General features: G+C 35.5%; 1 protein-coding gene across 3 annotated transcripts in view; it reads right to left on the bottom strand.

Moving 5' to 3' along the window:
* LOC115225311 (cellular nucleic acid-binding protein) overlaps window positions 1-13,526 on the bottom strand; it is a 46,005-nt gene extending 32,479 nt beyond the window's left edge. Inside the window, exons 1-2 of one of the 3 annotated variants that reach the window (XM_036513997.1) lie at window positions 13,270-13,526; window positions 4,261-4,305 (exon numbers count right to left, since the gene is read on the bottom strand). The gene's annotated coding sequence lies outside the window, so the exon portion shown is untranslated. The remainder of the gene's footprint in view (window positions 1-4,260; window positions 4,306-13,269) is intronic. The other 2 variants (XM_029796258.2, XM_029796257.2) reach the window with 2 other exon arrangements.
* Window positions 13,527-13,838: the final 312 nt, after the last annotated feature.

The following is a 13,838-nucleotide window of genomic DNA, read 5'->3' as shown; positions in this document are numbered from 1 at the left end:
TACAATGTGAGAGGAAGAGCCTATATTTTATGCTTCAACTATATCAAACGAAATAAAAAATCTATTATCGATACACATATTCGGACAACTGATCTGATATGGAATTAAGTATCTGGTCCAACTAGGCTGAATTATGAGATAGATGTCTGACTCGGTTCCATACTTAGCATGGTTTACTTCACATTAAGATAAAAATAAGAAACTGAAATGGAAATTATGCATTTAAGGTTAGCAATCCCAACACAAAATAACTGGTAGTGCTAATCGTCCGACTAGTTCTAATTCTGACATTGGACCGGCAATCTTAGAGAGGGGATTACGATCCCAGTATTGGACTGGTACCGACCCTTTCGGATCGAAAAAGGCAAAAATCGACCCTTTTTTTTTGTATTCCAAAATAATTTTAATCCTTCGCCTTGTCTAAGTTTTCCATAAACATCCATGCTTGTTTAGTTTTGTATGTTGAGTAATAATAAAGCTTTAAGTAGTTGAAAGAAAAAATTGGGGATGTGTGTCATATATGATGCATGGATGCCAGAGAAATATGTCCTATGTATCATGTGTGATACATAGGACAGGCAAAGGTTCCAAGGCTGAATGTCCTAACCACAGCGAGCGAGGCCGAAGTGGGAGGCTGACATCGCCTGTTATGGCTTAGCTTGCCTTGCTTTGCTTTGCCTCTGTGAAGGATTTTGAACACCAACGTAAAGAAAGTTCCTTGCATCTCGTGTATTTTTACCGTTAATCATTTGATTCCACCTTTCCGCCCTTGCACGGGTCGGACAGAATTTATTAAGGCAGGTCTATGACCGGTTAATAAATTTCTCTATTGTCAAACGTTCTCGCAGAGAAGTGGAAATTAATGATACTGATTATCATTTAACATCCGTTTTCCATGCTGGCATGGGGCAGTTTGAGCAGAGCTACACCGGTACGACTTGGTTTCTAAGGCTGGATGCCATCCCTAATGCCAACCACATTACAGAGTGTAGTAGTGGGTGCATTTTAAGTGTAACCGGCACAGGGCTCTTGCACGGCAATCATCTTTACCAGTGGAAGTGGCATTAACACTTCTGCTGAGGATGAGTCTTGAGGCGCCAGATATTTCGGTGCTAGTGAAATTCATTTACAACTATCAAGTGTACACACACACACACACACACACACACACACACACAGCGAGCTTCTTTCATTTTCTGTCAGGTAAATATCCATTCACAATGCTTTGATCAGCCCGGAGCTAAAGGGGAAAGCATTTGACCAAGGTGCTTAGGGCTGAAGGACAGAATCCGTAACAATGTTGCTGGAAAGCACTTATCACAATCACGCTTATACCTACTACTAACATTCCAAGCAAAATATTTTGTGGATCCAACGAAATGACGTCACACCGGATCCTCGGTTAATATCTAACTGATCGGTGGTACGCTGTACACGTTTAATCTAGTTTCATTTTGTAATCTTATCGCTCACTTATTTCAATCTTTGGACTGTGGCCATGCTGGGGATGTGGCACCACCTCGTGGGGGTTTCGTCGAATGAACCAGATCCCCGTATTTATTCTTTTGCCGAACCGCCAAGTTACGGGAACGCAAACTAACCAACACCGGTTGCCAAGCGTGGTGAGGGACAAACAAAAAGAGACGCTATATATATATATTAGTATTGGCACTCCGTCGGTTACGGCGACTAGAGCTCCAGTTGATTTGAAGAAGGAACAGCCAGCTCGTGAAATTAACGCGCAAATGACTGAGCACTCCACAGACGCGTGTCCTTAAAGAAGTTCTCAAGGAGATTCAGCGTCACACAGAATGCGACATGATTGGCCCTTTGAAATACAAAAGTACTACTCATTTGCTGCTACCAGTTTCCGCCTAACAAATCTATTCACATGACTAGTCGGTCCGAGGCTATGGCAAAAAACGTACCAAAAGGTGCTGCACAAATGGGGCCCAATGGCCACACCTGTCGGGAAAACATCTACTGTAAGGATAAGCACTTTCACATTCGTGGGACCATATAAACTGGGTGCCGCAGATTTCTGTTACCAGAGACAGATCAGTAGTGACCTATCGGGATTGAGGAGAAAGTATATACAATATTAGCCGCCACCACCTCAGTAACTAATTTCTATCGTAGATAGAAAATCAGATTTGGAAGGAGGGACCGATCAATTGAACTAAGCACGATTCGAAACCTCTCAAAAAATAGTTATCGTTGCAGCAATAATGATACTTGCACAGAAACGAGTCAAACCCTGACGCTAAAGTACGATCAATACCGCTGGAAATGGAAACAGAGTCGCAGTTACTCAGCCAGACATCAGTTTACTGCATCCAACCATCTTATATACACGAGCCAACGAGAGCCTCTACAACTTGCTAGAAATAACTATAGCACCTTCAAATCACACTACTGTCTTAGTAAAGAACATACCAAACAATGCGATCCCAAAAGCACTGCACCAAGGGAAAAGCATGATGGTCATAGCTGAAATGCCTTTCACCATAGGCTTTCTCGGCCCAACAACAGAGAAACTGAGCTTCACGCATTTAAAGGCTGGTAGCGACCATTAAAAGTTAACAAGCGAAACGGGCTACGATGCGAAACTGCTGGCTGAAAGTATATTTGTTTTGTCTCCGTAACCCTAATAACGGGTGCCCCACTAGGTTTGTTGCTTCACTTGCTAGAAATAAGACAAATCCCCCTCAAAATCACATTCAGTAGGTTTTTCAAAAAACACAGACACCCGTGATAGTAATTGAATAATGGACGAAATGACCACAAACTGGAACACTTTAATCGACCATGGAACCAAACATCCTGTTATGTCACTGTCTAGAGCAGTGTTTCCCAACCTTTTTTCCCGGCGCCCCACTTTTTCATAGCAAAAGTTTTTACGCCCCACCTTTTCCCATGTCCACTCACATTTACAAGTACCGCTCGTCATGTACAAATATTTTCACAGCCCACGTCTATGCCCCGCGCCCCACCTGAATTTTCTCAGGCCCCACCAGTGGGGCGTACGCCCCACCTTGGGAATCACTGGTCTAGAGTGTGTTAAGGCGGTGAGCTGGCAGAATCATGAGTACGCCGCGCAAAATACTTAGCGGCATTTCGTTCGTCTTCACGTTTAGTTCAAATTTCGCCATGGCCCACTTAGCCTTTCGGGATCAGTAAATTAAGTACCAATTTAGAATTAGTGAGCGATATAAACGACTTCGCTTCTCTCCCGAAATTGTTGGCCCTTTTATCAACAATTGAAACCATTATCTACAGTTAACTATTCTCCCATGCACACACCCTACTATACACAAGTTTCCGTCCACTACTCTTGGTAGAGTCGTGGGGGTAGAGTTCTCAGGTATCGTATCCATACCAAACATCTCCAGTTGGATTACCAGAACACATTATCCAACCATCTCGTTCTACCCCTAGGTCTCCTGTCGGTTAGTTTGTCCGAAGTACCGGACCTGTGGCCTCTTTCTTAATGCAGAGACCGCGCTACATACTCTGTCATGTAACATTACTCCAGAGATCCTTCAGAAACCCCATTTCGGCCGCTTGTATACACTCATTTTCCCCCTATTATCTTGCTGTCGTTTATGCTACTACACTATCACCACAATGCCCATTTACATTGAATTGGGGCGAGTCATTCGAAAAAGCTGCATTTGGGTCGCGGCACCATCACATCAAAAGTGTTGTCCACAATATAAATAGACTGTGCTCCGGAGGACAAAGTCGAAACCTGACGTTCAAAACAGGACCACTTTCTTGAAGTGACATGCCTCATTTTAAACTTTACCTTTACTCCAATCTTATTATCGCTCAACACAATCGTCTGTTTGCATGCGTAGATATTACCAGTATCCCCACCTTCCTGAAAACTGATCTCAAACACTGAGCTTTATGAAGAAGATGACAGATGTGACTCAAGGCCTGCCGAAAACAATTGAAATTCCTAAAACCAAGATGCCACGTAAAAAACACCCAGTGAAATGATTGGTGTTAGGAAGGGTATCTAACCGTAGAAACGAAGCCAAAGCAGACTATGGAACCAGGTGCGGTCCCTGGCCTTGAGCCGCCAATATCTTCCACTAGATGGTTATTTCCTTTCTCAGAGGAGAAAGGATTTTTTTAGAACAATCTTAACTGAAAAAGGAATGGCACGATCGATTTGAAGTGAATATTTAATCTTAATGCCTGAAATATAACGAAGTTTCGAAAATTCACAAAAAAAAGTGTTCAAATCCTTACTGTATTGCTAGGGTAGAAAAAGATGGAAGAGGTAGCTGGATAGATCTGTTGGAAATAAAGAATTGAAGAGAAAAAGGAGATAAGTGACACCATAATTATTTCAAAATTTTATTTATACACAAAAGCTGGGGTCTCCGATGAATCGAAATTTGAATCAAAACATTTAACTTGTTTAAACACAATATGACCTAGAAATTTTGAACACCTTTACGTCATTCAGTCACCATCCATCTACTTCTTTTGTCATTAGCTGCGCTCAAGCAGTACTGCCTTGAAGGTTTAATCCAGTGATACTCAACCATTTCTTTTTTTTTTTTTTGCCTATGGACCCCTTAATTCATATTTCACACGGGCCTCATAGCAATTCAATGTTTAAAAATCCTATTTTATAAAATGGTTAAAATATTGTGCAGATAAACATCAACAAAATCTTTTTTATGAACCCCCAAGAGTCATATTGGAGCCTGGTTATCGAAGAAATCACCCTCAGTGTTTATTCTACTGCCTCTTACCGAACTGCTAAGTCACAAACCAACACGGTTGTCAAGCAGCGGGTGTGGGTCACATAGGTTTTTATTTCCGTCTACCAAATCCACTCACTCAACTTAAGTCAGGCCGGAGCTGTAGAATGCTCTTGTCCAAGTGCCGCATAGTGGGACTTGAATCCAAGACCAAACGGTTGGGAAGCAAGCTCAACCACATAACCACACTTGCGCTTATAAAAAAAAAAAAAAAAAGCTATCAGCTGCTAGATGCCAAAACCCGGGATTGAACCGGACACCTTCAGTCTAACGAATTTCTCTCAACTGAGCTATATGTGAACTACCTCCTTTATTCTATTTTTACCTACATGTATATGCAAATGCTTGACATCTGTTAATAAACCCCCACAAAGTCTCTCATACAAAATTAACTTCCCCCTACTATTTCTCTCTCTCTCTCACACACACACACACCACACACACACACAATACTGATTACAGAACAGATGAAACACTCCCGTTGGTTCTTTTTTTTTTTTGTAAGTATGAGTGTTGTTCAGACAAATCTACTTGAATTAGGGGTGCCAAATGGCTGAATATTCCAAACACGTGTACTTTTCCAGTAATTCCCAAGTAGAAGCATCAGTATACAACCATGAGACCCAATATTTCAACGGCAGCCATCATATTAAGTACTGACTAAGCGAAAGTACGTAACAAGATTTGTACCAGTTTTTACATAAATTGATTTGTCAGTCTTGTAGTTTAATACAAACCAAACTTCCTTCTTCCCACGCTCACAAATGGAGTTTTCCTCAAAGAACATTTACGCGCTTTACAGAAACACGGCTCTGGATAAAAATTTAATTACTGAGATATGGTCGTTCATAGGAGCCAAATCCTATATATCATGTATATGGGGAGGGAAAGGTCTTAAAAATATGGGAAGGCATGTAAAGTCCTAATTGTTGAATGACAAGCTGTTTCGAAATTAATAGCATTTACCTCATAATAGCGGGAAAATGTGGTGGTGGGAAGTATAATATTGAATTTTTTTTATTAAAAAACCATTTTCCAAGAATTTTAATTCCGGCAACACAGGAAACCGTGCTCTCAATGAGATACAGAAACATCCATTTCGAAACTCCACCAATGAAAGTCACCTATCTTGTTCCATCAGGTTGACACCAAAAGCCATTCCTTCAACCCAAACCACCCATACAACACCTATAGACGAACCACCTCTATAAAATTTTTAAAATCACTGGAACCCGTTCTCCGCAGCCTTTAAATTTCCAACTAGTATCCTGTTATCACATTCAAATGTTATTAGATCTTAGACAACAGCGATCGTAGAACAATTGGTTCTAAAAACTGGCAAAATACCAAAACCCTCACCACTATCACCGCTAAAATAAATTTTAAGAAACTTCTAATTTCGAGATGAGATTAATCGATTTCGAAGTCGGATTGGAAAAAAAATTACCGTCACAGTACTTTTACTCAGAACGTAAGGAATCAGAACAAGGGATTTTTTCACGTTTAAACTGTTCAATAACCCCCAAACATCCATAATGCTGTTGTACTGAACACAGCAAATTTGTTTTGTCTGTACACATTTAAATCACAACATCCCTGCCCCATATGAAACATAAGCTTGGTGGACTCTTAATAAGGGGCACTGAGGACGGAATTTCAGTTTCACCTCTCACTTCAAAACGAATGCTTTTTGACGGTGGAGCAAGTATTTGTCAAATAAGAAATCGGAATCAATAGATTACATATTCCGTAATTAACCACGTCTCTTTCAGGGCCAGTCATTAGGGGAACGCCTTTCAACTACAAGGCAACGACTAGCCCTGGGGCATAACTACAACCCCACCTCTCGACTTTTGAATGTTCACCAATTTCAGAAAAATAGATATTTTTTTTAACGAAATTTTCTATGAATATTGGCTTTGTATCATGTAGATTCCGAATATACAGAATTGGGGAGGTAGGGGGGTTTCGGAAAATTCACCGGAGTATATACTTTAATTCGTCTTAACTTTCAAGAAAATGGATATTTTTAATGAAATTCTTTACAAAATATACCTCGGACTGTCGATTCCGAGAACATAGGAATTTTGGGGGGAAACAATTGGAGGTTATTTTCGGAACAAGTCATCCATATTTGTTTCATTTTCTGTTTTGTGTGTTTGTGCATCCGTAGATTTTTACACACACACACCTAATTTTAAAAAGTCCAAACGGGGAATATCATGTTTATTATAAAGATTATGTAATAAATTATACTTTACACTTCTATATTTAACTGTGAGTGTATATTCCTTATTTTTGCTTCTAGTGTCTTCTTTCTATTTTAAGCGTTTACCTGGAAATTTAAAGTGAAAAAAAATCGTATGCAACAGCTAAGTCGTCTCAACATATCTCTGTGTACTAGACATTTAGCTGTTATTCTTAGCATAACGAGTTTTCTGGTGAGAGCTTCATTTGTCGTCATTGCCTGTTTATTTGCTTCAGCAGAAATCTACGGATGCACAAACGCACAAAACGGAGAAAATGAAACCAATATGGACGATTCGTTCCGAAATATCCCCATGGGGGGAACAGTTCTCAAAAATAACCTGTAAATTCCTGTCTTCGGAATCTACATAGTCCGAGATATATTTCTGAATTTTCCGAAATCCTCTCCCCCCAGATTTTGTATATTCGGAATCTACATGATGTAACATATTCGTAGACATTTTCATTAAAAAACATCGATTTTTCTGAAAGTCGGGGGAGGATAGAAATCTGTAGCTATGCCAGCCCTAGTATTCAGATATTTGTCGCACCCTTGTATCCCATTGTCTGCAATAACTATTTATATACAATACTGGCAGTCCACCAATATGTTAAAGGGACAGGGGAGAGGGTTAGTGCTGCTTGGTATTTATACTGGTTCTTAACTAATATTACTTTTCACTAACCTCAGTAGAAAGTAACCGAAAACTGGTAGTGTGTTCTTTTTTACAAGAACACACTATATACCGAGGGCGGAGATTCCGAATTCGCAAAAAAAAAAAAAATCTGCATTTCAAAATTTAAATCCCACCCCTTCCCCAAATTTCTTAAATGTTCACTTTTTCAAAATAAATTTTTTGGCGAAATATGTAGAAAATAATTCTGTAAAATTTCAAATAAATAAACATCCCCTCTCCTGCGCCCTATCACAAGTGAAATTGAAGCGTTTTCTGTTTCATTACGAACATAATGCAACATGTTGAGGTTCGTTTAGAATTAAGAGAGGTATACAACAAAATCTGGCCATCCTTTTCCTTTAATTTTTTTCCTTCAAAATTCAAGATGGAAAAAAATGCGTCTTTCCGTAAGCTGGTTGCTATTTCTAGAAGAGCGACTATCTAGGTTTTCCCTGATTGGCATGTCCTCGACTGAACTTAATCCGGTGCTCCGTTTCTGCCGTTCGAATCATCACATATTTAAGGAGAGAGCCATATTTATATTCTAATACCTTGAAAGCTCGTTCCAACAGGATTTGAACTATCTCCAGGCATTTTTATTTGTGGTACACTTCATACTGCTCTTCAGCAAAGAATCGCTGATCCGGATGGAATACTGTCACCCCCCCACCCCAAAAAAGATGGAGGGTTAAAAGTGGAACAAGCAATGTTCGTTCCTTAAAACATGGCTAGCTAAAACACCGCCCCGACTGCGTCCTCACAACTTTATAATTATATTCAGTTATAATAAAAAACAAGAGGTTCCTCTACACTTTTGTAGAGTAATTTATTCTTAAACAATGTTGACACTGACTTGCGAGTTTCGGCCAACGGCTTAGCTGGCCGAAACGTTTAAGTCAGCGTCAACATTGTTTTAGAATAAATAAATATAGCAACGGACCATTAAATTTGTTCATGGGGGAAAACACTGGAAAAACATCAGTGACAAAGAGAATGTATCAGGTGGTCGTGGGATTTGCTAAACACAACTAAATCGCCCTTCAATCACAACTTATTTTTTTGCATAATCGTAAAAAACCCGTGTGTAAAACACATTCGCAAAAATTTTCTGAAAATTCAAAAAAAAAAAATTGGGGGCATGGAGCAGAATTGCACCTATATTCATACATCCACGAAAACAAGTCATACGCTATAATCCGCAAAACCGATAGAAGATAAGTACATTTATTTATAAAATATATATATATATATATATATATATATATATATATATACATATATAATGTAGGCGGATACATAGAAGCCAAAGACATACATATATACATACATGCACACACATACACGGAACCGACACGAAACATTACACACGACTGCGCACGTGGGTGTAAATGAAATATAGCAAAGAGGACATTGTACTTCAAGGATGATATAAAATACATATGGTTAGGCTTCTCACTCAAAAGGAGAGTTGCATTTAAGTGGACAATGAACATATACTTCTACATTTGTGGGAAAATTTTTGAATATCTACCTCAATGGGAAAATAAAATTGTGTTGAATTCCATAAATTGTATTTTGTGATTATAAAAGCCGTATGGCGGAGAAGTTTAGTAAGCAAAACCCCAAGCTTTAACCAATAAATGCACACACATACCTTGCTTAAAGTACACAGATGCGTAGGTGTGCATATATATATATACACACACAAAGTGCGGACGTATGTATATATTGACTATATATACACACATACATTGCTAGTTTTACAAAGAGTACGAACTCCCTACACACACAGGTATACGTTTTTATTAGCCACTCTCTACAAGGTGCTTTCCTTTGATTTTATTTATATATATATATATATATGGCTATCTTTCACTTATATATATGTATATATATATAGCTATCTTTCACTTATATATATGTATATATATATATAGCTATCTTTCACTTATATATATGTATATATATATAGCTATCTTTCACATATATATGTATATATATATAGCTATCTTTCACTTATATATATGTATATATATATGGCTATCTTTCACTTATATATATGTATATATATATGGCTATCTTTCACTTATATATATGTATATATATATGGCTATCTTTCACTTATATATATGTATATATATATGGCTATCTTTCACTTATATATATGTATATATATATGGCTATCTTTCACTTATATATATGTATATATATATGGCTATCTTTCACTTATATATATGTATATATATATGGCTATCTTTCACATATATATATGTATATATATATGGCTATCTTTCACATATATATATGTATATATATATGGCTATCTTTCACATATATATATGTATATATATATGGCTATCTTTCACATATATATATGTATATATATATATATGGCTATCTTTCACATATATACATGTATATATATATGGCTATCTTTCACATATATACATGTATATATATATGGCTATCTTTCACATATATACATGTATATATGGCTATCTTTCACATATATACATGTATATATGGCTATCTTTCACATATATACATGTATATATGGCTATCTTTCACATATATACATGTATGTATGGCTATCTTTCACATATATATGTATGTATGGCTATCTTTCACATATATATGTATATATGGCTATCTTTCACATATATATGTATATATGGCTATCTTTCACATATATATGTATATATGGCTATCTTTCACATATATATATGTCTATATATATGGCTATCTTTCACATATATATATGTCTATATATATGGCTATCTTTCACATATATATATGTCTATATATATGGCTATCTTTCACATATATATATGTCTATATATATGGCTATCTTTCACACATATATATATGTATATATATATGGCTATCTTTCACATATATATATGTATATATATATGGCTATCTTTCACATATATATATGTATATATATATGGCTATCTTTCACATATATATATGTATATATATATGGCTATCTTTCACATATATATATGTATATATATATGGCTATCTTTCACATATATATATGTATATATATATGGCTATCTTTCACATATATATATGTATATATATATGGCTATCTTTCACATATATATATGTATATATATATGGCTATCTTTCACATATATGTATATATATATGGCTATCTTTCACATATATGTATATATATATATGGCTATCTTTCACATATATGTACATATATATGGCTATCTTTCACATATATGTACATATATATGGCTATCTTTCACATATATGTATATATATATGGCTATCTTTCACATATATGTATATACATATGGCTATCTTTCACATATATGTATATATATATGGCTATCTTTCACATATATGTATATATATATGGCTTTCACATATATATATGTATATATGGCTATCTTTCACATATATATATGTATATATATATGGCTATCTTTCACATATATATATGTATATATATATGGCTATCTTTCACATATATATATGTATATATATATGGCTATCTTTCACATATATATATGTATATATATGGCTATCTTTCACATATATATATGTATATATATATGGCTATCTTTCACATATATATATGTATATATATATGGCTATCTTTCACATATATATATGTATATATATATGGCTATCTTTCACATATATATATGTATATATATATGGCTATCTTTCACATATATGTATATATATATGGCTATCTTTCACATATATGTATATATATATGGCTATCTTTCACATATATGTATATATATATATGGCTATCTTTCACATATATGTACATATATATGGCTATCTTTCACATATATGTATATATATATGGCTATCTTTCACATATATGTATATACATATGGCTATCTTTCACATATATGTATATATATATGGCTATCTTTCACATATATGTATATATATATGGCTATCTTTCACATATATATATGTATATATGGCTATCTTTCACATATATATATGTATATCTTTCACATATATGTATATATGGCTATCTTTCACATATATGTATATATGGCTATCTTTCACATATATGTATATATGGCTATCTTTCACATATATGTATATATGGCTATCTTTCACATATATGTATATATGGCTATCTTTCACATATATGTATATATGGCTATCTTTCACATATATATATGTATATATGGCTATCTTTCACATATATATATGTATATATGGCTATCTTTCACATATATATGTATATATGGCTATCTTTCACATATATATATGTATATATGGCTATCTTTCACATATATATATGTATATATGGCTATCTTTCACATATATATATGTATATATATATGGCTATCTTTCACATATATATATTAGACATGAGGTGCATATAAATATAACGGTTATATAACAAGTACTTACGTAGACCATTATACACACACATATACACTCGCGCGCATTAAAAGAGATGCTGCAGCTTGGCCTCAACGACATCTCAATATACTAATACAATATATATATATTTATATATACGCACACGGAAGTGAGTTCACATGTATACTGAATACAGTAACGTTCAAGCGTTCAAATATACATACATTTCTATGACCGTCTGTGGATGCGTATACACGAGTATGAATATACAATATATACACGAATATATGAATATATACATATTAACAATGTGTATATATTGTATATAATTGTTAGGATTTTACATCGAGTATACGAATGTGATTATATACACTTTTATACAGGTCGCCCGATATTTTTATGTATAAACATCGGACATTTATGCGTATAAAGACACGCATAGACAAAACGCATATATATACACGCACGATCATAATGTATGCGTGTGAAAGTATGTGTGTATATAGATATATATACGCACACATTGTATGTGTGCGTGTGTGTAGAGCAGGATAGAAAATATAACGCAAATATCTGAAAATAGAGAAATATTAAATGAAGCAGCCAGATACAATGCAGACACACACACACACGGCATATTTCCTTTACAGGAGACCATAAAGGATTCAAAATTTGTACTTGGTTAAATATAATTTGTATAAATGTTAACAGCAGACGTCTGTATGAATATTGGCGACATTATTTGAAGAAAGAGAGAGAAAATGATTAGAGACGAGAGGTGTCACCATCATGTCGTCATCGCCGCCCGCCATTACAGCCCGCTCACAGAACACATCCAGCCATTCACTACCCAACAAAAATCCAGCTAAAATCGTCGATAAAACCACGCAAGAAACAGTCATCCGATAAGAAAGAACACTAAGGAAAGCGTAAAGAAACACAAGCATGTAGAATTACGAAGAGAAATGGCGGATGATTGATGAATATTACAAGAAAATTATTATTTTATTATTTTTTTTTAATGAAAAAACCCGCCATGCCAATGGCTTCAGCATACAAAAAAAACATCATCCAACTGCATCGATAGCATTGCAGAGACCGGACATGGATGAAAATTACAAAATGTTGATTTGAAATGACAGAGCAAAATAAATATACATCGATTGTGAAAAAAATACGACATGTTCTGCCGTAGATTTAATACTTACATATTTGGCTAAACTGTGTAACCCACCACCGTTACTTCTGCTTCTCTGGATTGGAGTTCCGGAGAATCTCTAAACCGCGCGCGTCTTACTTAAAAGAATGCTGGGAAGGAATTAAATTTCTTTTATTTGTTTTTATTCGTAGGTTTTTTTCAAATTTTCGCCAGTATTTTTTTTAGTGTTTTATAATTTTCGTCTTTATTTTTCTAAGTAAGTTATTTTCTTCGATTTCTATAAATTAATAATTTTCTTAATATATTTGTCTTAATGTTATTACTACGAATATTGATTTCCGTCAGGCGCCGGGAATTGTGGGAATGTAGTGTGTACGTCCAGAAGCGTGCGTGTAAGACTGAGTGTGAGTGAAGTTGAAGACTCTGAGTGAAGTGTAGAAATCTAGTTCATGACCTTGCACTATTTTTAGATGACGCACAAAGCAGTGATTTGCCTGAGCGGTGACAGAATCCCGACCAATCAGCAAAGAGTACGCTTAGAAGGGGCTTAGAAATGGCGCGAAAACCGAAGCCCAGGATTGTTCGTTTATATCGATATTTAATCAAATAAATTAAGTC

This window comes from Octopus sinensis, linkage group LG27, assembly GCF_006345805.1.
Source record: "Octopus sinensis linkage group LG27, ASM634580v1, whole genome shotgun sequence".
Taxonomy (NCBI): domain Eukaryota; kingdom Metazoa; phylum Mollusca; class Cephalopoda; order Octopoda; family Octopodidae; genus Octopus; species Octopus sinensis.
Note: the sequence above shows the minus strand (reverse complement) of the source record. Positions and strands in the feature narration are given on the sequence as shown.